Genomic DNA, 24,073 nt, shown 5'->3' on the forward strand with positions numbered 1-24,073 from the left:
AATCAGAAGAAACCTATGCCTACACTTCACTTAGGGCGACCAAATAATCACTCTAAACTAAACAAATTAGGCTTTGCGTCTTATCTGCCCCCTACACACTGTTATTAATCAATACCTTGCTCAGTTCTCAGGAGCCAACACCCTCAAGTTACTTTCCTCTACGCTCCAAAAATGGTCACCACCCAGAAAACATCCTGCCTGATATGAGCTTAGACTAGATGTTCCTGGAGGTGTTTAGATACTAAAAGCGGGGTTGATAATTATGAAATAATCATTTAACTGCACATCAGGACTTGTTCACACAAAATAGAAAATCCACACTGGATTATAGTACCAGCAGGGACGGATTGGGAATTGAAAGTGGCCTGGGAAAAAAGTGGCTCCATGTTATAAGCAGGTCCAGATTGATAGAATGTGGGCCAACACAAGTAGACAGGGTCATTAGTATCACAGTGCAGCACAAAATACTGTACCAGCAGCACCAAATACCACAGTGCAGCGCAATCTACTGTTCCAGAAGCTGTCTATCTCTGGTGGTCAACAATAGCTGCTATGTTCTGTCCTCCTCTTCCAATTGTCTGGAGCAGGAGACCAAACCAGCCATTACCTTCAGCATGCTGCCTGGACTTCCTATACTAATGACCCCTATGGCGCCCCCCAGCAGTATGCTCCCCAAGTGGCCAAGGAAAGAAAAAAATATAATACATTTTCTAAGCCACCTTCTGGGGTGCAGGCCACCGACCTTTTGCAGACTGCAGACTGAGACACCTGTGTTCTTATGCCCTCTTATGCCATTTGTACACTGCCTAAAAAGGGTGCACAGCAGGGCAGGGAGCCATGCACTCTATTCGACTCTATCACTATCCTGAGGTCAGCCATACAGTTGAATTCAGAAGGGCATCTGCAGCCGTTGACCAGGTACATGAGTACCTAATGCTCCCAGCGTTAATTAGAGAGCGCATCAGATCATTATGTACGTGGCCAGTGGCAGAGATGGGGGCTTGAGTGGCCCCCTGGGCATTTGCCGACCGGGAAACTTCCCTGTGGGGTCTATGGCCAGTGAGCCTCTGAACTATACCAGCAAAGTGGATGAGATTTACACAAATCTCATCCACACACAAATCTGCAGCAAGTCAATTTCTGATTTGGAATTTTCAAAGGTTCCTTGTGAATTTTCCCCATTGAATCTACAACAATCCCCAACTTTTGGTGATTTTGCTGTGGATTTTCGAAAATCCTAAATAAAAAACAAACAAACAACAAAACACATTTTTAAGATAAAACACACTATACTCCCCTCCCCTGTAATCTGGGAAAACCCCTTTAAAGGTCAACGGAAACTGGTTCCTGTTATGGAAATTAGAAATGATGCTAGTACAGCATTACACAATCATTAGATCCTCACGTAAAACAGTTTATAGGACTGCTCAGATAAAGCCACGAGGTTGGTTCCTAAAATTGTATCATGCACCTTTGTGGATAGTTACTTGGTAGCGGAGCCTCAGGTGCTATTGGTTTGGTTACTTCGCAGCCTGTAATATGACCTGGAGCTTAATTACTAAAATTACATGGGGTGATTGTGCGAGCCTGTTGTATATTCTATCACATTTCGGAGATGCTGCCAGTTATTGCAAAACAGCAGAAGTATGAGACACGCTGTGTTTAATTGCACACTTCGGTTAAAAGCCTTTTTGAATGTTCCAATAAATTTAAACTGGAAAGTGGATGGAATCTGTTTTAGGCCTGCTCCACACAATTTATTTGTGGCTTTTTTGGGCTTGTAAAAAATGCTTTTCAAGGGTGGCTTTTTTATACTAACTTTTTGTCAGGCATTTTTTCCAAGTGATTTTTTCCTATAGAATTCCTGGAATCTGCTGTTTTACTGACATAGGGTACTTTTACACAGTAAATTCTGACACTGTCAAACTCTGTGGTGTTTGTTCACTTTAGATGCTGCGGACATGCTCAGGGCTTAGCTAAGCCACAAGAAGACAATTGCCACGCCTTTAATTGGTAGCGGTCCACACACTGCGCCAAGAAGGGACATATCCATTCTTGGTGTGGTTTTGATTTTAAACCACCAGCCCGAAAAATGCAGCTCTGACTAACATTGAAAACAATGGGAATAAGACACCACACGGCCACATCAGAATTTAGTGGTGGTGTCCGTGCCAAAATTCCAGGGGCAAATTCCACTGTGTGGATGGGCCCTTAAATGTCAATGACTGAAAAAATGCACTAAAATTGAGAGAAAAATGCCCCAAAAATATACTGTTTGTACCGTGTTTCATATTTCCCTGTAACCATACAGCTAAAATCTGGCGGCGGCATTTTTTGCCTAAAAAATACAGCAAAAAAAACAGGGAAAACATTTTTCCTAAAACATCATGTGTGACACCTCCCCAAAATAGTAGCGTGCCATCTATGTCAATTGTGGCCAGAGTGCACTCCCCTGAGTAGGGCCATCAACTTGCCTTTGTATGTGTTCCCTGAGTCTCCAGTGACTGGCAAAGATTTCAGTAAAGAGCTTGGGTAAATATCCATTTTGACTTTATTATAACATGTTGATTAACAAATCCACTTGTACACCACAGAAAGTGAGAGACTAATGCGAGCCGTGTCCTTAACCCCTTAAGGACTCAGGGCGTACCGGTACGTCCTAACTTTAAATAGATATTCCGGCGCCGCGGGGGTTAATCGCAACGGGATGCCGGCTGAAATCATTCAGCCGGCATCCTGTCACAACGCCAGGGGGGGTCATGTGACGCCGGGGGGGGGGTCATCGGCGATCGCCGCAAACCGCAGGTCAATTCAGACCTGCGGTTTGCTGCGATTTATGCAGTTTCTGATCCCCGGGATCAGAAACTTTAGTATTCCTAAAATATATCTGTATCCCCCCCCCTGCACCCCTGAGTGATTTTAGCCTGGTGGGAGGTGCAGGGGGAGGGTTGCGGGCGGTGCGGGAGGCGGGCGGTGCGGCAGACGGGATCGCGATCCCCCGCCCGCCTCCCCTTGAATAATCGTTGGTGTACAGTGGGTATACCAGGGTGCCAGCACATTGCTGGCACCCTGGTATAAACGGCTGACATCTGTGCAGATGTCAGCCGTTTAACCCTTTCCATACCGCGGTCCGTACGGACCGCTGTATGGAAAAGGTTAACTGTCATCGGTCAGGGAGCTCCCTCCCTCTCCCATCGGGGGACTGCTGTGCCTTTGCAGCCCCCCGATGGAGATGGAGAGAGACCCCCGACAGCCCCCTGCCAGCCCCGTGCTCACCCTTCCCCGTCTGCGAAGTTGTGGCAGACAGGGAAGGTTCCCATGGCAACAGGACGCCTTCTCAGACGACCTGCTGTCCATGGTGCTGAACAGATCTATGCTAAAAGCATAGATCTGTTCAGTGTAAGTAAAATACAGTACAGAACCCTATATAGTGTACTGTACTGTATTATACAGACATCAGACCCATTGGATCTTCAAGAACCAAGTGGGTCTGGGTCAAAAAAATGCAAAAAAAAGTGAAAAAAGTTAAGAAAAAAAAAACACATTTTTTACTGAATAAAAATAAAATAAAAAATACACTACACATATTAGGTATCGCCACGTCCGTAACGACCTGATCTATAAAACGGTCATGTTACTTTCCCCGCACGGTGAACGCCATAAAAAAAAAAAAAAAACTATGAGAAAATGGAAATTTTGCCCACCTTACTTCCCAAAAAAGGTAATAAAAGTGATCAAAAAAGTCGCATGTACGCCAAAATAGTACCAATCAAACCGCCATCTCATCCCGCAAAAATCATACCCTACCCAAGATAATCGCCCAAAAACTGAAAAAAACTATGACTCTTAGGCCTCATGCACACGACCGTATTTTTTTGCGGTCCGCAAAACGGGGTTCCGTTTTCCCGTGATCCGTGACCGTTTTTTCGTCCGTGGGTCTTCCTTGATTTTTGGAGGATCCACGGACATGAAAAAAAAGTCGTTTTGGTGTCCGCCTGGCCGTGCGGAGCCAAACGGATCCGTCCTGAATTACAATGCAAGTCAATGGGGACGGATCCGTTTGACGTTGACACAATATGGTGCCATTTCAAACGGATCCGTCCCCATTGACTTTCAATGTAAAGTCTGGAGTCCCTTTTATACCATCAGATCGGAGTTTTCTCCAATCCGATGGTATATTTTAACTTGAAGCGTCCCCATCACCATGGGAACGCCTCTATGTTAGAATATACTGTCGGATATGAGTGAGATCGTGAAACCTCATTTCCGACAGTATATTCTAACACAGAGGCGTTCCCATGGTGATGGGGACGCTTCTAGTTAGAATATACTACAAACTGTGTACATGACTGCCCCCTGCTGCCTAGCAGCATCCGATCTCTTACAGGGGGCCGTGATCAGCACAATTAACCCCTTAGGTGCCGCACCTGAAGGGGTTAATTGTACTATCATATCCCCCTGTAAGAGATCAGGGCTGCCAGGCAGCAGGGGGCAGACCCCCCCTCCCCAGTTTGAATATCATTGGTGGCCAGTGCGGCCCCCCCCTCCTCCCTCTATTGTAATAATTCGTTGGTGGCACAGTGTGCCCCCCCCCCCCCTTCCTCCCTCTATTGTAATAAATCGTTGGTGGCACAGTGTGCGCCCCCCATTGGCCCCCCCTCCCTCTATAGCATTAACAACATTGGTGGCTAGTGTGCGGCCTCCCATCTCCCCCCCCCCCGATCATTGGTGGCAGCGGGTTACTAGCAATAGTACAATAGTAAAGATTCATACTTACCTGGGAGCTGCGAGGTTCGTGTCCGGCCGGGAGCTCCTCCTACTAGTAAGTGACAGTTCATTTAGCAATGCGCCGCACAGACCTGTCACTTACCAGTAGGTGGAGCTCCCGGCCGGACACGAACATCGCAGCAGCAGCCTGGAGCAGGTAAGTATGAATCTTCTACTATTGTACTATTGCTAAGTAACCATGGCAACCAGGACTGTAGTAGCGTCCCAGTTGCCATGGTTACCGATCGGAGCCCCAGCGATTAAACTGGGACTCCGATCGGAACTCCGCTGCCACCAATGATGGGGGGGGGGGGAGAGATGGGAGGCCGCACACTGGCCACCAATGTTGTTAATGCTATAGAGGGAGGGGGGGCCGATGGGGGGCGCACACTGTGCCACCAACGAATTATTACAATAGCGGGAGGGAGGGGGGGGGGCGCACACTGTGCCACCAACGAAATATTACAATAGAGGGAGGGGGGGGGCCGCACTGGCCACCAATGATATTCAAACTGGGGAGGGGGGGGGGAGGGTCTGCCCCCTGCTGCCTGGCAGCCCTGATCTCTTACAGGGGGCCGTGATCAGCACAATTAACCCCTTCAGGTGCCGCACCTGAAGGGGTTAATTGTGCTGATCACGGCCCCCTGTAAGAGATCGGGTGCTGCCAGGCAGCAGGGGGCAGTTTTGTACACAGTTTGTAGTGTATTCTAACTAGAAGCGTCCCCATCACCATGGGAACGCTTCTGTGTTAGAATATACTGTCGGTTCTGAGTTTTCACGAAGTGAAAACTCAGCTTTGAAAAAGCTTTTATGCAGACGGATCTTCGGATCCGTCTGTATAAAAACTAACCTACGGCCACGGATCACGGACACGGATGCCAATCTTGTGTGCATCCGTGTCCTTTCACGGACCCATTGACTTGAATGGGTCCGTGAACCGTTGGCCGTGAAAAAAATAGGACAGGTCATATTTTTTTCACGGCCAGGAAACACGGCTCACGGATGCGGCTGCCAAACGGTGCATTTTCCGTTTTTTCCACGGACCCATTGAAAGTCAATGGGTCCGCGAAAAAAAACGGAAAACGGCACATCGGCCTCGGATGCACACAACGGTCGTGTGCATGAGGCCTTAGACTATGGAAACACTAAAACATGATTTTTTTTTTGTTTCAACAATGAAATCATTGTGTAAAACTTACATAAATAAAAATAAAGTATGCATATTAGGTATCGCCGCGTCCGTATCGACCGACTCTATAAAAATATCACATGACCTAACCCCTCAGGTGACCACCGTAAAAAAATAAAAATAAAAACAGTGTAAAAAAAGCCATTTTTTGTCATCTTATGTCACAAAAAGTGTAATAGCAAGCGATCAAAAAGTCATATGCACCCCAAAATAGTGCCAATCAAACCGTCATCTCATCCTGCAAAAAATGAGACCCTACTTAAGATAATCTCCCCAAAAACTGAAAAAACTATGGCTCTTAGACTATGGAGACACTAAAACATTTTTTTGGTTTTAAAAATGAAGTCATTGTATAAAACTTACATAAATAAAAAAAATTGTATACATATTAGGTATCACCGCATCCGTGACAACCTGCTCTATAAAAATACCACATTATCTAACCTGTCAGATGAATGTTGTAAATAACAAAAAAAAAGTGCCAAAAAAGCTATTTCTTGTTACCTTGCTGCACTAAAAGTGTAATATAGAGCAACCGAAAATCATATGTACCCTAAACTAGTACCAACAAAACTGCCACCCTATCCCGTAGTTTCTAAAATGGGGTCACTTTTTTGGAGTTTCTACTCTAGGGGTGCATCAGGGGGGCTTCAAATGGGACATGGTGTAAAAAAAAAACAGTCCAGCAAAATCTGCCTTCCAAAAACCGTATGGCATTCCTTTCCTTCTGCGCCCTGCCGTGTGCCCGTACAGCAGTTTACGACCACATATGGGGTGTTTCTGTAAACTACAGAATTAGGGCCATAAATAATGAGTTTTGTTTGGCTGTTAACCCTTGCTTTGTAACTGGAAAAAATATATTAAAATGGAAAATCTGCCAAAAAAGTGAAATTTTGAAATTGTATCTCTATTTTCCATTAAATCTTGTGCAACACCTAAAGGGTTAACAAAGTTTGTCAAATCAGTTTTGAATACCTTGAGGGGTGTAGTTTCTTAGATGGGGTCACTTTTATGGAGTTTCTACTCTAGGGGTGCATCAGGGGGGCTTCAAATGGAACATGGTGTCAAAAAAACAGTCCAGCAAAATCTGGCTTCCAAAAACCATACGGCGCACCTTTCACTCTACGCCCCGCTGTGTGGCCGTACAGTAGTTTACGGCCACATATGGGGTGTTTCTGTAAACGGCAGAGTCAGGGCAATAAAGATACAGTCTTGATTGGCTGTTAACCCTTGCTTTGTTAGTTGAAAAATGGGTTAAAATTGAAAATTAGGCAAAAAAATGAAATTCTCAAATTTCATCCCCATTTGCCAATAACTCTTGTGCAACACCTAAAGGGTTAACAAAGTTTGTAAAATCAGTTTTGAATACCTTGAGGGGTGTAGTTTATAGAATGGGGTCATTTTTGGGCGGTTTCTATTATGTAAGCCTCGCAAAGTGACTTCAGACCTGTAGTGGTCCCTAATAATTGGGTTTTTGTAAATTTCTGAAAAATTTCAAGATTTACTTCTAAGCCTTGTAACATCCCCAAAAAATTAAATATCATTCCCAAAATAATTCAAACATGAAGTAGACATATGGGGAATGTAAAGTCATCACAATTTTTGGGTGTATTACTATGTATTACAGAAGTAGAGAAACTGAAACTTTGAAATTTGCAAATTTTTCTAAATTTTGGGTAAATTATGTATTTTTTTATCGAAATTTTTTTATTTTTTTGACTTCATTTTACCAGTGTCATGAAGTACAATATGTGACGGAAAAAAAATCTCAGAATGGCCTGGATAAGTCAAAGTGTTTTAAAGTTATGAGCACTTAAAGTGACACTGGTCAGATTTGCAAAAAATGGCCAAGTCCTTAAGGTGAAATAGGGCTGAGTCCTTAAGGGGTTAAAGGGGTTGTACAACCTTTGCATGTGTTGGTCTATCAGGGAAGGCCATCAGTATGTAATAAGCGAGGGTCTGACATCCCACACCCCTACTGATCACCTGTTCTGCAGTAGCTCTGAGGCAGGAACTAAACAGCTCTGTCCTTTATGCAGTGAATGTAGCTGGCGACTGCACCGTATTGAACTTAATAGGTCAACCAGCTCCATCCACTGCACAACAGACAGAACTGTTTAGTTTCTCCACGATTTTCCAACGATAGCCCTACTGCTTTAATGCGTTTTGCACGGGCGTGAGAAAAATCGGCATGTTTGGTACCCAGACCCGAACCCGGACTTCTTCACAGAAGTTCGGGTTTGGGTTAGATGTTGTGTAGATTTTATTATTTTCCCTTATAACATGGTTATAAGGGAAAATAATAGCATTCTTAATACAGAATGCTTAGTAAAATAGAGATGGAGGGGTTAAAAATAGAAAATAAAAAAATTAAACTCACCTTATCCACTTGTTCGCACAGCCCGGCTTCTTTTCCATGGTGATGGATCATGTGATGGACCATGTGATGAGCACAGTGACATCACCAAAGGTCCTTTTCTCCCAGGTCATCAAAGAAGAAGAAAAAAGAGAAGTCGGGCTGCGCAAACAAGTGGATAAGGTGAGTTTAATTATTATATTATTTTTTTTAAGTCCCTCCATCCCTATTATACTAAGCATTCTGTATTAAGAATGCAATTGTTTTCCCTTATAACCATGTTATAAGGGAAAATAATAAAGATCGGGTCCCCATTCCGATCGTCTCCTTAGCAACCATGCGTGAAAATCGCACTGCATCCGCACTTGATTGCGGATGCTTGCGATTTTCACACAGCTACATTCACTTCTATGGGGCCTGCGTTGCGTGAAAAACGCACAATATAGAGCTTGCTGCGATTTACACGCAACGCACAAGTGATGCGTGAAAATCACCGCTCATGTGCACAGCCTCATAGAAATGAATGGGTCCGGATTCAATGCGGGTGCAAAGCGTTCACCTCACGCATTGCACCCGCGCGAAAAAACTCGCCCGTGTGAAAGAGGCCTTAGGGATATTTGGCTTTCCGGTGAAATTTATTGAAAATGTTCACGCTACTGTGATATTTCATGAAAGTAGGGTATTTCAGTAAAAGCATACAATGGTGATTTTCTCATCTCAAATAATTTATTGAAACAAGAACCAACAACAGTGGTGGGTATACCCCCATCAATTACTGCTTGAAAAACGGCGTCTCATGCTGTTCACAAGTAGACTTATTGTCTGCTGAGGCATGGCATCCCACTCTTTAGGGCGGCCCTCAGGTCATTGAGGTTCTGGGATATAGAGTTACGAACCTCTACACGGCGACTCAGCTGATCCCATAGGTTTTCAATGGGATTTAGGTCTGGAGAAAGTGCGGGCCACTCCATTTGAGGTATCCCAGCCATCCCCTAATGATGTGACCTCGATGAGCTGGTGCATTGCCATCCATGAAGATAAAATTAGTAGTGATGAGCGGCAGGGGCTATATTCGAATTTGCGACATTTCATGAATATTTGGGCGAATATTCATCATATATTCGCGAATTCAAGATTATTTTCTTGATTGCGAAAAATCGGCAATGTAATATTCGCGTAATGCGCGCGAAATACAGGCTTGGGTCACTTTTGCTACATTTTCCAAGCTGCTAGAAGTTTCCTGAGACTGGAGAAAATGGTTGGAAAGGCAGAACATTAAAATTGGCTTTATATGCAGTTAGAGTGCTCCAATATATTTGCGATTGCGCTAATCGGCACAAATGATGCAAATATTTTGGCGCAATACGTGACACCACATTTTAGCAGGTCTGCATGAATGTATGGATTGGACAGCAGAACCTATCACACTACCTAACACACTGCGCTGCAACATCTACACCAGGCATCCTCAAACTGCGGCCCTCCAGCTGTTGTAAAACTACAACTCCCACAATGCCCTGCTGTAGGCTGATACCTGTAGGCTGTTTGGGCATGCTGGGAGTTGTAGTTTTGCAACAGCTGGAGGGCCGCAGTTTGAGGATGCCTGATCTACACTATATCAGGATCTAACCTACACTGATCTCCCACTAACTATCTGTATAATATATATATGCTATCTAACTATCTAATGTAGTGTGGAAAGCACAGAGCACAGCAATGACGCTTCTCTATCTCTCAGAACTGCAAAAAACTACAGAAAATGGCTGCTGGGGAGGTTCTCATATAGTAAGGGGTAGGTAACTTTCCTATTGGTTGCTAGGGGTGTTGCTAAGCTCAGACAAAGACATTGCAGCCTTCTAATTGGCCTACAAGCAAGAAGGAAAGTTACTGATGAAAAAAAATTCTAGAATATTTGAAAATCCGAATATATATCACTATATTTTAAATATTCGCAAATTCTCGAAGTGCTGATATTCGCGATTAATATTCGCAATTTGAACATTTGCGTCCAATGCTAAAAATTAGTCGCAGCACTATAAATTGCCTTTTGTGCTGTGGCATTAGAAGAAATATGATATCTGACTTTTAGTCTAACCAGACTGTTTGTTACTCTGTAATTCCTCTAGCGCCGTTCTATGGAAACAGTAGGTTTAAAGAGCACACCAAATGCTTGAAATAACTTCTTTATTAACTTCAACTTTTCTTCATATAACACTACCGCCTCCGCAGCAGATAGTCCATCTACAAAACACTTGTTGCATAAAGATTCATAAAATGGCGGTATGCATAAGATGGTAGTTCAACTGTTCAATCTTGTCATTCAACATTAAATGGTGGATATATTTCTCTCTTCAGTATCTGTACTCTCACTTTAAGTTATTTAAGCACTTTATGATCTCTCTGAGAGGTATTTCTGAGGTCTAACTAATAGTTCTACTTGCTGAAATTGGTCACAATTTGCAGTATGCAGTTAGCAGTAACTATTTGCAGATTGGTTGAGTATGATCAGGGATGGTTGTATGCAATTTGGAATTTGAATTTGCTTGTTTGCAATTGGTGGAACTGTAAGTAAAAACACATATATAACTGGTTCAGTATACAGTTCTAATCATTACATTAACAATAGGAACATTATATAACTGTTCTAAATACCTATTTTGGCCTCTCTGCTTCCATAAAACACAGCTCTTAGTGGAGTGAATGTCTGTTCAGCTTCTCTCCTCTGGTGTAATGATTCTAGCAGCTCCTGCTAGGGGGATTTCCCACACAGGCGTGTGAGGCTGGCTGTGATTGGTCAAAACTCTTGCTGTGTGTAAGGCTGGCTGTGATTGGTCTAGACTCCTGCCCAGCAACAACAGTTTAACTCTATGCTTTCTGTTGTTTCTGCTGTGTCATTAAGCTTACCTCACATCCATATAATGAATGCTAAAGGCATATTATCTTTTCTGCTTCTGTGAACACAATATATATAACAGTTATATGACATCCAAACATGAAGTCACTGTAAATAACTCTGCTTTTGTCTTTAACACACAAACATAGGAACTGTATTAAGGTTATTGGCAGGTCTAGCTGTATAAACATATACGCTATGTTAGCAACCTAAGACAGGTCTTAGCTGGCCAGCTACATGGGCTTGTCACTGCACCATTCACAAAGTACAGAGCAGATCTGTATTGACTAGACACACCTGCCCACACTGTAAAACCACCACCACCAAAGGCAAACAGTGGCTGATGCAAAGTGCTCTCCTTGACGTCTCCAACATCGTTGGCGGCCATCATTTCTGATCACTGAGAATCGACTTTCATCAGTGAACAGCCCTGAGGCCCACTGGTCCCATGTCCAGTGTAGATACTCCCTGGCCCATGCAAGACGATGATGCCTGTGGTCAGGTACCCTTGCAGGTCGTCTAGCACGCAGACCACGCTGTTGTAAATGGTTTTGAATGGTCTGACATGACACTTGGGTGCCTCTCACCTCCCTTAAATGTGCCTGGAGTTGTGTGGCATTCATCATGCAGTTCCACAAGGCATTGTTCACAGTAAAGTAGTCATCAGTGTGGGATGTGGCCAAAGGACGCCCACTTCTATGCCTTTCTGTAACTCTTCCAGTCTCTCTGTATCTCTGCTGCAATCTGCTGATGACACTCTGTGACACGCTAAGCTCAGTGGCCACTTCCGTCTGAGAACATCCTGCTTGAAGCCTCGCAATGGCGAGGTACTGTTGATCAATTGTTACGTGTCGTTTTGGTCTCATGATGTCAAAATATGAACAGCGTGATGAAGAGGACTGTTTAAATACCAGTTCTAATTGAACTGGGTCATTTAATTGAATTAAACACCTGTTGTGAATTTTGCCATTAAGCTCCTTGTTAGAGAACAGCAAGTTGTGCAAAAAGTACTGAAACATTGAACAGTAGGACATGTGCTTTCAAAAGTTTAGAAAAGGTCACATTAAGTTAACCTGTAAAGGTTAAAGTGCATTTTAGGTTCATCCTGAAATTTCACTTACAAGCCAAATATTCCTAACTTTTTGTGAGTAATGTATATGAGACATCAAAAAATAATAAATAAAAACATATTTGACAACCTCTAAAAAATATCCAGAATATGTACACTTGTATATGACTGCAATTAAAGCAATTAAAGGGAATGTGTCATCAGACAAACACCTGTTTCAATCAAGCTTTAATGTTAACCATATTTTAAAAGCATTTTTGGTGATTTTTTTTTAATTTTCCATGTCACTGTTTAAAAAAGAATAACTTTCAGTTTTCACTCAACCACAAAAATTTATGTAAAAGGATACTGGGGTGCTTGGCTCCGCCTCCCTCTTTATCGAATACTAGAGAATCTACAGTTACAAATATTGTATAATATATATATATATATATATATATATATATACTGCTCGAAAAAATAAAGGGAACACAAAAATAACACATCATAGATCTGAGTTAATGAAATATTCTTCTGAAATACTTTGTTCTTTACATAGTTGAATGTGCTGACAACAAAATCACACACAAAAAAAAAAAAAATGGAAATCAAATTTTTCAACCCATGGAGGTCTGGATTTGGAGTCACACTCAAAATTAAAGTGGAAAAACACACTACAGGCTGATCCAACTTTGATGTAATGTCCTTAAAACAAGTCAAAATGAGGCTCAGTAATGTGTGTGGCCTCCACGTGCCTGTATGACCTCCCTACAACGCCTGTGCATGCTCCTGATGAGGTGGCGGACGGTCTCCTGAGGGATCTCCTCCCAGACCTGGACTAAAGCATCTGCCAACTCCTGGACAGTCTGTGGTGCAATGTGACGTTGGTGGATAGAGCGAGACATGATGTCCCAGATGTGCTCAAATGGATTCAGGTGTGGGGAACGGGCGGGCCAGTCCATAGCATCAATGCCTTCGTCTTGCAGGAACTGCTGACACACTCCAGCCACATGAGGTCTAGCATTGTCTTGCATTAGGAGGAACCCAGGGCCAACCGCACCAGCATATGGTCTCACAAGGGGTCTGAGGATCTCATCTCGGTACCTAATGGCAGTTAGGCTACCTCTGGCGAGCACATAAAGGGCTGTGCGGCCCTCCAAAGAAATGCCACCCCACACCATTACTGACCCAATGCCAAACTGGTCATGCTGGAGGATGTTGCAGGCAGCAGAACGTTCTCCACAGCGTCTCAAGACTCTGTCACGTCTGTCACATGTGCTCAGTGTGAACCTGCTTTCATCTGTGAAGAGCACAGGTCGCCAGTGGCGAATTTGCCAATCTTGGTGTTCTCTGGCAAATGCCAAACGTCCTGCACGGTGTTGGGCTGTAAGCACAACCCCCACCTGTGGATGTCGGGCCCTCATATCACCCTCATGGAGTCAGTTTCTGACCGTTTGAGCAGACACCTGCACATTTGTGGCCTGCTGGAGGTCATTTTGCAGGTCTCTGGCAGTGCTCCTCCTGTTCGTCCTTGCAGAAAGGCGGAGGTAGCGGTCCTGCTGCTGGGTTGTTGCCCTCCTACGGCCTCCTCCACGTTTCCTGATGTACTGGCCTGTCTCCTGGTAGCACCTCCATGCTCTGGACACTACGCTGACAGACACAGCAAACCTTCTTGCCACAGCTCGCATTGATGTGCCATCCTGGATAAGCTGCACTACCTGAGCCACTTGTGTGGGTTGTAGATTCCGTCTCATGCTACCACTAGAGTGAAAGCACCGCCAGCATTCAAAAGTGACCAAAACATCAGCCAGGAAGCATAGGAACTGAGAAGTGGTCTGTGGTCACCACCTGCAGAACCACTCCTTTATTGGGGGTGTCTTGCTAATTGCCTATAATTTCCACCTGTTGTCTATCTCATTTGCACAACAGCATGTGAAATTGATTGTCACTCAGTGTTGCTTCCTAAGCGGACAGTTTGATTTCACAGAAGTGTGATTGACTTGGAGGTACATTGTGTTGTTTAAGTGTTTCCTTTATTTTTTTAGAATTATGCGGAACACCTGTTCTATTTCTCATTAATGCAATTATCTAGTCAACCAATCACATGGCAGTTGCTTCAATGCATTTAGGGGTGTGGTCCTGGTCAAGACAATCTCCTGAACTCCAAACTGAATGTCAGAATGGGAAAGAAAGGTGATTTAAGCAATTTTGTGCGTGGCATGGTTGCTGGTGCCAGATGGGCCGGTCTGAGTATTTCACAATCTGCTCAGTTACTGGGATTTTCACGCACAACCATTTCTAGGGTTTACAAAGAATGGTGTGAAAAGGGAAAAACATCCAGTATGCGGCAGTCCTGTGGGCAAAAATGCCTTGTGGATGCTAGAGGTCAGAGGAGAATGGGCCGACTGATTCAAGCTGATAGAAGAGCAACGTTGACTGAAATAACCACTCGTTACAACCGAGGTATGCAGCAAACCATTTATGAAGCCACAACACGCACAACCTTGAGGCGGATGGGCTACAACAGCAGAAGACCCCACCGGGTACCACTCATCTCCACTACAAATAGGAAAAAGAGGCTACAATTTGCACAAGCTCACCAAAATTGGACTGTTGAAGACTGGAAAAATGTTGCCTGGTCTGATGAGTCTCGATTTCTGTTGAGACATTCAAATGGTAGAGTCCAAATTTGGCGTAAACAGAATGAGAACATGTATCCATCCTCTGATGGCTACTTCCAGCAGGATAATGCACCATGTCACAAAGCTCGAATCATTTCAAATTGGTTTCTTGAACATGACAATGAGTTCACTGTACTAAAATGGCCCCCACAGTCACCAGATCTCAACCCAATAGAGCATCTTTGGGATGTGGTGGAACGGGAGCTTCGTGCCTGGATGTGCATCCCTCAAATCTCCATCAACTGCAAGATGCTATCCTATCAATATGGGCCAACATTTCTAAAGAATGCTATCAGCACCTTGTTGAATCAATGCCACGTAGAATTAAGGCAGTTCTGAAGGCAAAAGGGGGTCCAACACCTTATTAGTATGGTGTTCCTAATAATTCTTTAGGTGAGTGTATATATTGTGACATAGCAAGGGGTTTTGTTTGGGAAGGCAGGTATTTTCCTCCCAACATGGGCGGCTGGGCTGATTTCCAGCCAGGTGAGATCAAATACCGGACCTGAGTTTAAGTGCCGATCTGGGTTTTGGCAGCACCTGGCTGTCCTTTAAATAGGCAGCTGGGCTCAGCAGCGGAGTCTCTGTTTTGGGATATGAAGCATGGTGCTGTGCTGGAGGGTTGAGAGCCGCACGCTGAGAAACAGGCCCCCTAAACCTGCTGTGGACTGCCGGGATATAAAATGGCTAGCAAGGTGACGTGTCTGTTCTATGGACTTTTTCATTGTTTGAATTAACACCAAGACTGTAATGAGTTGTTTTTCTTTTGCCTTTTGTGTGAATAAACACTGACATTTAGATTTACGAACCTGTTTTGCCTCTGTTCTGCGTCCGCTTACCCTGCCTACCACAAATATGAAGCTTTTATAATATGCAGCTTATATACAGTCAGGTCCATAAATATTGGGACATTGACACAATTCTAAAATTTTTGGCTCTATACACCACCACAATGGATTTGAAATGAAACGAACAAGATGCACTTTAACTGCAGACTGTCAGCTTTAATTTGAGGGTATTTACAGTACAGACCAAAAGTTTGACACACCTTCTCATTCAAAGAGTTTTCTTTATTTTCATGACTATGAAGGCATCAAAACTATGAATTAACACATGTGGAATTATATACATAACAAACAAGTGTGAAACAACTGAAAATATGTCATATTCTAGGTTCTTCAAAGTAGCCACCTTTTGCTTTGATTACTGCTTTGCACACTCTTGGCATTCTCTTGATGAGCTTCAAGAGGTAGTCCCCTGAAATGGTCTTCCAACAGTCTTGAAGGAGTTCCCAGAGATGCTTAGCACTTGTTGGCCCTTTTGCCTTCACTCTGCGGTCCATTTCACCCCAAACCATCTGGATTGGGTTCAGGTCCGGTGACTGTGGAGGCCAGGTCATCTGGCGCAGCACCCCATCACTCTCCTTCATGGTCAAATAGCCCTTACTTTCAAAGTTTTCCCAATTTTTCGGCTGACTGACTGACCTTCATTTCTTAAAGTAATGATGGCCACTCGTTTTTCTTTACTTAGCTGCTTTTTTCTTGCCATAATACAAATTCTAACAGTAGGAGTATCAGCTGTGTATCCACCTGACTTCTCCTCAACGCAACTGATGGTCCCAACCCCATTTATAAGGCAAGAAATCCCACTTATTAAACCTGACAGGGCACACCTGTGAAGTGAAAACCATTTCAGGGGACTAACTCTTGAAGCTCATCAAGAGAATGCCAAGAGTGTGCAAAGCAGTAATCAAAGCAAAAGGTGGCTACTTTGAAGAACCTAGAATATGACATAGTTTCAGTTGTTTCACACTTGTTTGTTATGTTTATAATTCCACATGTGTTAATTTATAGTTTTGATGCCTTCAGTGTGAATCTACAATTTTCATAGTCATGAAAATAAATAAAACTCTTTGAATGAGAAGGTGTGTCCAAACTTTTGGTCTGTACTGTACATCCAAATCAGGTGAACGGTGTAGGAATTACAACAGTTCGCATATGTGCCTCCCACTTGTTAAGGAACCAAAAGTAATCGGACAGAATAATAATAATAATCATAAATCAAACTTTCACTTTTTAATACTTGATTGCAAATCCTTTGCAGTCAATTACAGCCTGAAGTCTGGAACGCATAGACATCACCAGACGCTGGGTTTCATTTGTGGTGATGCTCTGCCAGGCCTCTACTGCAACTGTCTTCAGTTCCTACTTGTTCTTGGGGCATTTTCCTTTCAGTTTTGTCTTCAGCAAGTGAAATGCATGCTCAATCGGATTCAGGTCAGGTGATTGACTTGGACATTGCATAACATTCCACTTCTTTCCCTTAAAAAACTCTTTGGTTGCTTTTGCAGTATGCTTTGGGTCATTGTCCATGTGCACTGTGAAGCGCCGTCCAATGAGTTCTGAAGCATTTGGCTGAATATGAGCAGATAATATTGCCTGAAACACTTCAGCATTCATCCTGCTGCTTTTGTCAGCAGTCACATCATCAATAAAGACAAGAGAACCAGTTCCATTGGCAGCCATACATGCCCACACCATGACATGCTTAGGATCATGAGCAGTTCCTTTCCTTCTCTATACTCTTCTCTTCCCATCACTCTGGTACAAGTTGATCTTGGTCTCATCTGTCCATAGGATGTTGTTCCAGAACTGTGAAGGCTTTTTTAGATGTCGTTTGGCAAACTCTAATCTGGCCTTCCTGTTTTTGAGGCTCACCAATGTTTTACATCTTGTGGCGAACCCTCTGTATTCACTCTGGTGAAGTCTTCTCTTGATTGTTTACTTTGACACACATACACCTACCTCCTGGAGAGTGTTCTTGATCTGGCCAACTGTTGTGAAGGGTGTTTTCTTAACCAGGGAAAGAATTCTTTGGTCATCCACCACAGTAGTTTTTAGAGATGTCGCGAACATAAAATTTTCCGTTCGCGAATGGCGAACGCGAATTTCCGCAAATGTTTGCGAACGGGTGAATCGGGCAAACCGCCATAGACTTCAATAGGCAGGCGAATTTTAAAACCCACAGGGACTCTTTCTGGCCACAATAGTGATGGAAAAGTTGTTTCAAGGGGACTAACACCTGGACTGTGGCATGCCGGAGGGGGATCCATGGCAAAACTCCCATGGAAAATTACACAGTTGACGCAGAGTCGGGTTTTAATGCATAAAGGGCATAAATCACCTAACATTCCTAAATTGTTTGGAATAACGTGCTTTAAAACATCAGGTATGATGTTGTATCGATCAGGTAGTATAAGGCCCCTTTCACACGGGCGAGTATTCCGCGCGGATGCGATGCGTGAGGTGAACGCATTGCACCCGCACTGAATACCGACCCATTCATTTCTATGGGGCAGTTCAGATGAGCGGTGATTTTAATGCTTCACTTATGCGTTGCGTGAAAATCGCAGCATGCTCTATATGCTGCGTTTTTCACGCAACGCAGGCCCCATAGAGGTGAATGGGGTTGCGTGAAAATCGCAAGCATCCGCAAGCAAGTGCAGATGCGGTGCGATTTTCACGCACGGTTGCTAGGAGACGATCTGGATGGAGACCCGATCATTATTATTTTCCCTTATAACATGGTTATAAGGGAAAATAATAGCATTCTGAATACAGAATGCAAAGTAAAATAGGGCTGGAGGGGGTTAAAAAAATAAATAAAAAAATTAACTCACCTTAGTCCACTTGATCGCGTAGCCGGCATCTCCTTCTGTCTCCTTTATTGAATAGGACCTGTGGTGAGCATTAAGTACAGTTACAGGACCTTTGATGACATCACTCCGGTCATCACATGGAACGTCACATGATCTTTTACCATGGTGATGGATCATGTGATGACCGGAGTGACGTCATCAAAGTTCCTGTAACTGTACTTAATGCTCACCACAGGTCCTATTCAACAAAGGAGACAGAAGGAGATGCCGGGCCGCGATCAAGTGGACTAAGGTGAGTTAAATTATTTTTTATTTATTTTTTAACCCCTCCAGCGCTATTTTACTTTGCATTCTGTATTCAGAATGCTATTATTTTCCCTTATAACCATGTTATAAGGGAAAATAATACAATCTACAGAACATTGATTCTTCTGTGAAGAAGTTCGGGTTTGGGTACCAAACATGCGCGATTTTCCTCACGCACGTGCAAAAGGCATTGCAATGTTTTGCACACGCGCGGAAAAATCGCGGGTGTTCCCGCAACGCACCCACACATTTTCCCGCAACGCCCAGCCTAAGGGTTACGCCCTCTTCACAGTGACAGACCAAACTCCCCGTTTAACTCACCGCAAACAACCGCAAACAGTCCATTTGCACAACCACAAACTCCCCATTTGCACAAGGTTGGATACCAAGCTAGCCATGTCCCGTTCCTTGTCCTCACTGACGTCATTGAAGGTCTCTTCCTCCACCCAACCACATACAACACCAAGGGTCCCCGAAAGGTGACAACAAGCCCCCTGGGACGCCTGCTGTGGTTGGTCTTCCACCTCCTCAAAGCCACCTTCCTCCTCTGACTCCTCTTCTTCAGACTCCTCTCTCTGCGTTGCCGCAGGTCCAGCAATCGACGACGACAAGGCTGCTTCTGGTGGTGATGGTGACCACAACTCTTACTCTTCCTGCTCATCTACGGCCTGATCCAGCACTCTTCGCAGGGCATGCTCCAGAAAAAACGCATATAGGATGAGGTCGATGATGTTGCCTTGGGTTTGACTGACCAGGTTTGTCACCTCCGCAAAAGGACGCATGAGCCTACAGCCATTGTGAATGAGCATTCAGTAACGCGGCCAAAAAATACCCAGCTCCGCAGAGTCTGTCCTCTTTTTTTTTTTATTAAAAAAAATCTGTTCTTAACAGTTTAATCTCTGTTTTGTCTCCTATCAGGGGCCGGTGTATGGAAAAGATTTTAGGAACCGGGAGATGGAAAAATATGCTTGCTCGGTCCTCTTACTTCCAATTTGGGGCACTGCACGTACGCCTTGCAATGTACTGTGCCACCAGATATGAGTGGTGTGTTTAAGTAGTACTATTCCTATCAGGGGACGTGTATGGAATAGATTTTAGGAACCGAGAGATGGAAAAAGATGCTTGGTCGGTCCTCTTACTTCCAATTTGGGGCACTGCGCGTGCGCCGTGTAATGTACTGTGCAATCCCAATTTGAGTGGTGTGTTTAAGTAGTACTATTCCTATCAGTTTAATCCCTGTTACGTCGACGTGTATGGAATAGATTTTAGGAACCGGGAGATGGAAAAAGATGCTTGGTCGGTCCTCCAACTTCCAATTTGGGGCACTGCGCGTTCGCCGTGCAATGTACTGTGCCACCAGCTAGGAATAGTACTACTTAAACACACCACTCATATCTGGTGGCACAGTACATTGCACGGCGCATGCGCAGTGCCCCAAATTGGAAGTAGGAGGACCGACCAAGCATCTTTTTCCATCTCCCGGTTCCTAAAATCTATTCCATACACGTCCCCTGATAGGGGACGTAACAGGGAAAAAGATGCTTGGTTGGTCCTCCTACTTCCAATTTGGGGCACTGCGCATGTGCCGTGCAATGTACTGTGCCACCAGATATAAGTGGTGTGTTAAGTAGTACTATTCCTATCAGTTTAATCCCTGTTACGTCCCCTATTATTATTATTATTATTATTATTATAATTAGGTGTGTTAAGTAGTACTATTCCTATCAGTTTAATCCCTGTTACGTCCCCTATCAGGGGCCGGTGTATGAAATAGATTTTAGGAACCGGGAGAAGGAAAAAGATGCTTGGTTGGTCCTCCTACTTCCAATTTGGGGCACTGCGCATGTGCTGTGCAATTTACTGTGCCACCAGATATGAGTAGTGTGTTAAGTAGTACTATTCCTATCAGTTTAATCCCTGTTACGTCCCCTGAACTCTGGACCTTTTATATGCTCATTGTAATTGGGATAATGAGGGAATAACACACACCTGGCCATCGAACAGCCGAGAAGCCAATCGTCCCATTACTTTTGGTTCCTTAACAAGTGGGAGGCACATATGCAAACTGTTGTAATTCCTACACCGTTCACCTGATTTGGATGTAAATACCCTCAAAGTAAAGCTGACAGTCTGCAGTTAAAGCACATCTTGTTTGTTTCATTTCAAATCCATTGTGGTGGTGTATAGAGCCCAAAATGTTCCAATTGTGTTGATGTCCCAATATTTATGGACCTGACTGTGTGTATATATATATATATATATATATATATATATTATATAAAGCTGAGTGTATGTGTGTGTGTATGTATGTCCGCTAAAGGAATCCGAAACCGTCGCATTTACAATCACGAAATTTGGCACACAGGTACATCAGGTGTTCGGGAAAGTTTTAGACCAGGTCTCAGCTCTCTAGGACGTACCGTTCCTGAGATATTCCCCAAAAAATGCATTAGTAAATAGAAGCTTGGTCACATGACCCTTATCAGCCAATAGAAGCTCGCTCCCGTTAGCCTCCACATACATAGTTTTACTACAGGTGTCTATAACAACCCAGCCATTTTTCTTCACTGCTGTAGGTGAGCTTTAAAGGAAACTGTCATCAGGATAATCGCTATTGAAGTAAAGCCATGGCCTAATAGCACTTAGTACCTTATTTCAAGATGTGCCTTTGTTCCAGCAATAGATGCTTTTATCCTCTGAAAATCCAGTTTATTTGGTATGCAAATGAGCCAGTAAGGTGCCCAGAGGGGTGTCACTCTTGCAGGAAGGAGCCCAGACATGCCCCCTGCCACAATGTGTCCACCCTCAAAAGACGAACTTAAAACCCCGCCCCCAGGTCCCACTAAGCCACACCCCTGATCCAGTTAGGCCATGCCCCCTCCCACTCCTTAGCCGACAGGAATTGAAAAAATGAAGTTAAAAATCAACAACTTCTGTCAGCTGCAGGGGTGGGAGGGATGGTGACTTTCTCCCTGCAGCTCACACTCAAACAGCACTGTGCTGCTGTCTAAGAGTGAGCTGTTCAAAAGGACATCCTTGTGTCCATCCAGGCCCTGAGCCATATGGAGGACAGGGAGTCTGAAAGCCGGACTGTCCAGCCTAAAACTGGACCTCTGGCCACCATAGGGGCAGGTTGCTGTGGAGGTCACAGTTAAGGGGATGGTCCGCTATGGAGGTTAGTGTTAAGGGGAAGATTGCTGTAAAAGCCACTGTTAAGGGGGTGGGCCCCTGTGGAGGTCACTGTCAAGGGGGTGGTGTGCTTTGAAACTCATTGTTAAAGGGGAAGGCTGCTGTAAAGGTCAAAATTAAGGGGGTGGGCTGCTGTGGAGGTCCAATTTTAAGGGACGGGGCACTGTGGAGGTCACTGTTAAGGGGCGGGGTGCTGTAGATGTCACTGTTATAGTGGATAGTGTTGATATCTTTTAACGACACACACAAACAATAAATGAAATAGATTAAATATACCCGAGCGAAGCCGGGTCCTTCAGCTAGTCTCTAATAAAAAAAGCTGAGTGTATGTGTGTATGTATGTCCACTAAAGGAATTTGCACCATTGCATTTACAATCACGAAATTTGGCACACAGGTACATCAGGTGTCTGGGAAGGTTTTAGACCGGTCTCAGCTCTCTAGCACGTACTATTCCTGAGATATTCCCAAAAAAGGCCCTTAGTCTCCACATACACACAGTTTTACACCAGGTTTCCATAACAACCCCGCCATTTTTTTTCACTGCTGTAGGTCAGCTTTGAAGGGGCAGGCCGTTGTGGATGACACTGTTAAAGGAGTGGAGTGCTGTGGAGGTCACAGGTAGGGTGGCCATTCAGGCCAACCTCAAAAGATGGACTTAAAAAACCCGCCCCTAGGTCCCATTAAGCCACGCCCCTGACCTGCTTAGGCCACAATTTCATCCCCCCCCAGTCCGCAGCCGACAAGGATTGAAAAAATGAAGGTAAAAATCAACTTCTGTCAACTGCAGGGGTGGGAGGGAGGCTGACTTTTCCCTGCAGCTCGCGCTCAGACAGCACAGTGCAGCTGTCTGAGAGTGAGCTGTTCAAAAGGACATCCCTGTGGTGTCCGTCCAGGCCCACCCTAAGGGCAGGCTGCTGTGGAGGTCACAGTTAAGGTGACGGTCCACTATCGAGGTCAGTGTTAAGGGGCTGATTGCTGTAGAGGCCACTGTTAAGGGGACGGGGTGTTGTGGAAATCACTTTTAAGGTGATGGGGTACTGTGGAGGTCACTAATAAGGGGGCGGCCGCTGTGGAGGTCACTGTTAAAGGGGCGGGATGCTGTGGAAGTCACTGTTAAAGGGGAGAGATGCTGTGGAGGTCACTGTTAAAGGGGAGGGCGCTGTGGATGTTACTTTTAAGGGGGCAGGCCGCTGTGGAGGTCACTGTTAAAGGGGCAGGGTACTGTAGATGTCACTGTTATAGTGGATAGTGTTGATATCTTTTAACGACACACACAAACATTAAATTAAATAGATGAAATATACCAGTGCAAAGTCGGGTCCTTCTGCTTGTAATATATAAAGCTGAGTGTATGTATGTATGTATGTCCGCTAAAGGAATCCGCACCGTCGCATTTACAATCACAAAATTTTGCACTGCCTCCTCCTGTGACTCGAGGAACGCCATATACTATGTTTTGAGGGGAAATTTTTACCCCCGGCTTTCCAATTATTTGCCAAAAAATACGCTTAGTAACCTAACCGCCAAACTACAGGAGCCATTGTCTGTTGGCTGTTGTGGCAGGGTGCTGTAGAGGTCACCGTTAATGAGACGGGGTGTTCTGGAAATCAGATTTTAAAGGAATGGAGCTCGGTGGAGGTCACTGTTAAGGGGGCGGGTTATTGTGGAAATCACTGTTAAGGAGACGGGGTACTGTAGAGGTGACTAATAAAGGGGTGGCCGCTGTGGAGCTCACTGTTAAAGGGGCGGGCACTGTGGAGGTAACTGTTAAGGGGGCCGACCGCTGTGGAGATCACTGATAAAAGGGCGGACACTGTGGAGGTCACTGTTAAGGGGGCAGGGGACTGTGGAGGCCACTATTAAAGGGGCAGCTGCTGTGGAGGTCACTGTTAAGGCAGCAGGGTACTGTGAAGTCACTGTTAACGGAGCGTGGTACTGTGGAAGTCACTGTTAAAAGGGGGGGGGATGCTGTAGAGGTCACTGT

At 44.4% G+C, this 24,073-nt stretch overlaps 1 protein-coding gene and 1 pseudogene across 2 annotated transcripts in view; both read left to right on the forward strand.

Annotated features, from left to right (window-relative positions):
• The window catches only part of ARHGEF25 (Rho guanine nucleotide exchange factor 25), a 378,058-nt gene that overhangs the window by 77,028 nt on the left and 276,957 nt on the right, over positions 1–24,073 (forward strand). The window lies entirely within an intron of this gene.
• LOC120996699 lies at positions 19,749–19,927 on the forward strand (annotated as a pseudogene).

The sequence above is a fragment of the Bufo bufo genome, chromosome 3, assembly GCF_905171765.1.
Source record: "Bufo bufo chromosome 3, aBufBuf1.1, whole genome shotgun sequence".
NCBI lineage: Eukaryota > Metazoa > Chordata > Amphibia > Anura > Bufonidae > Bufo > Bufo bufo.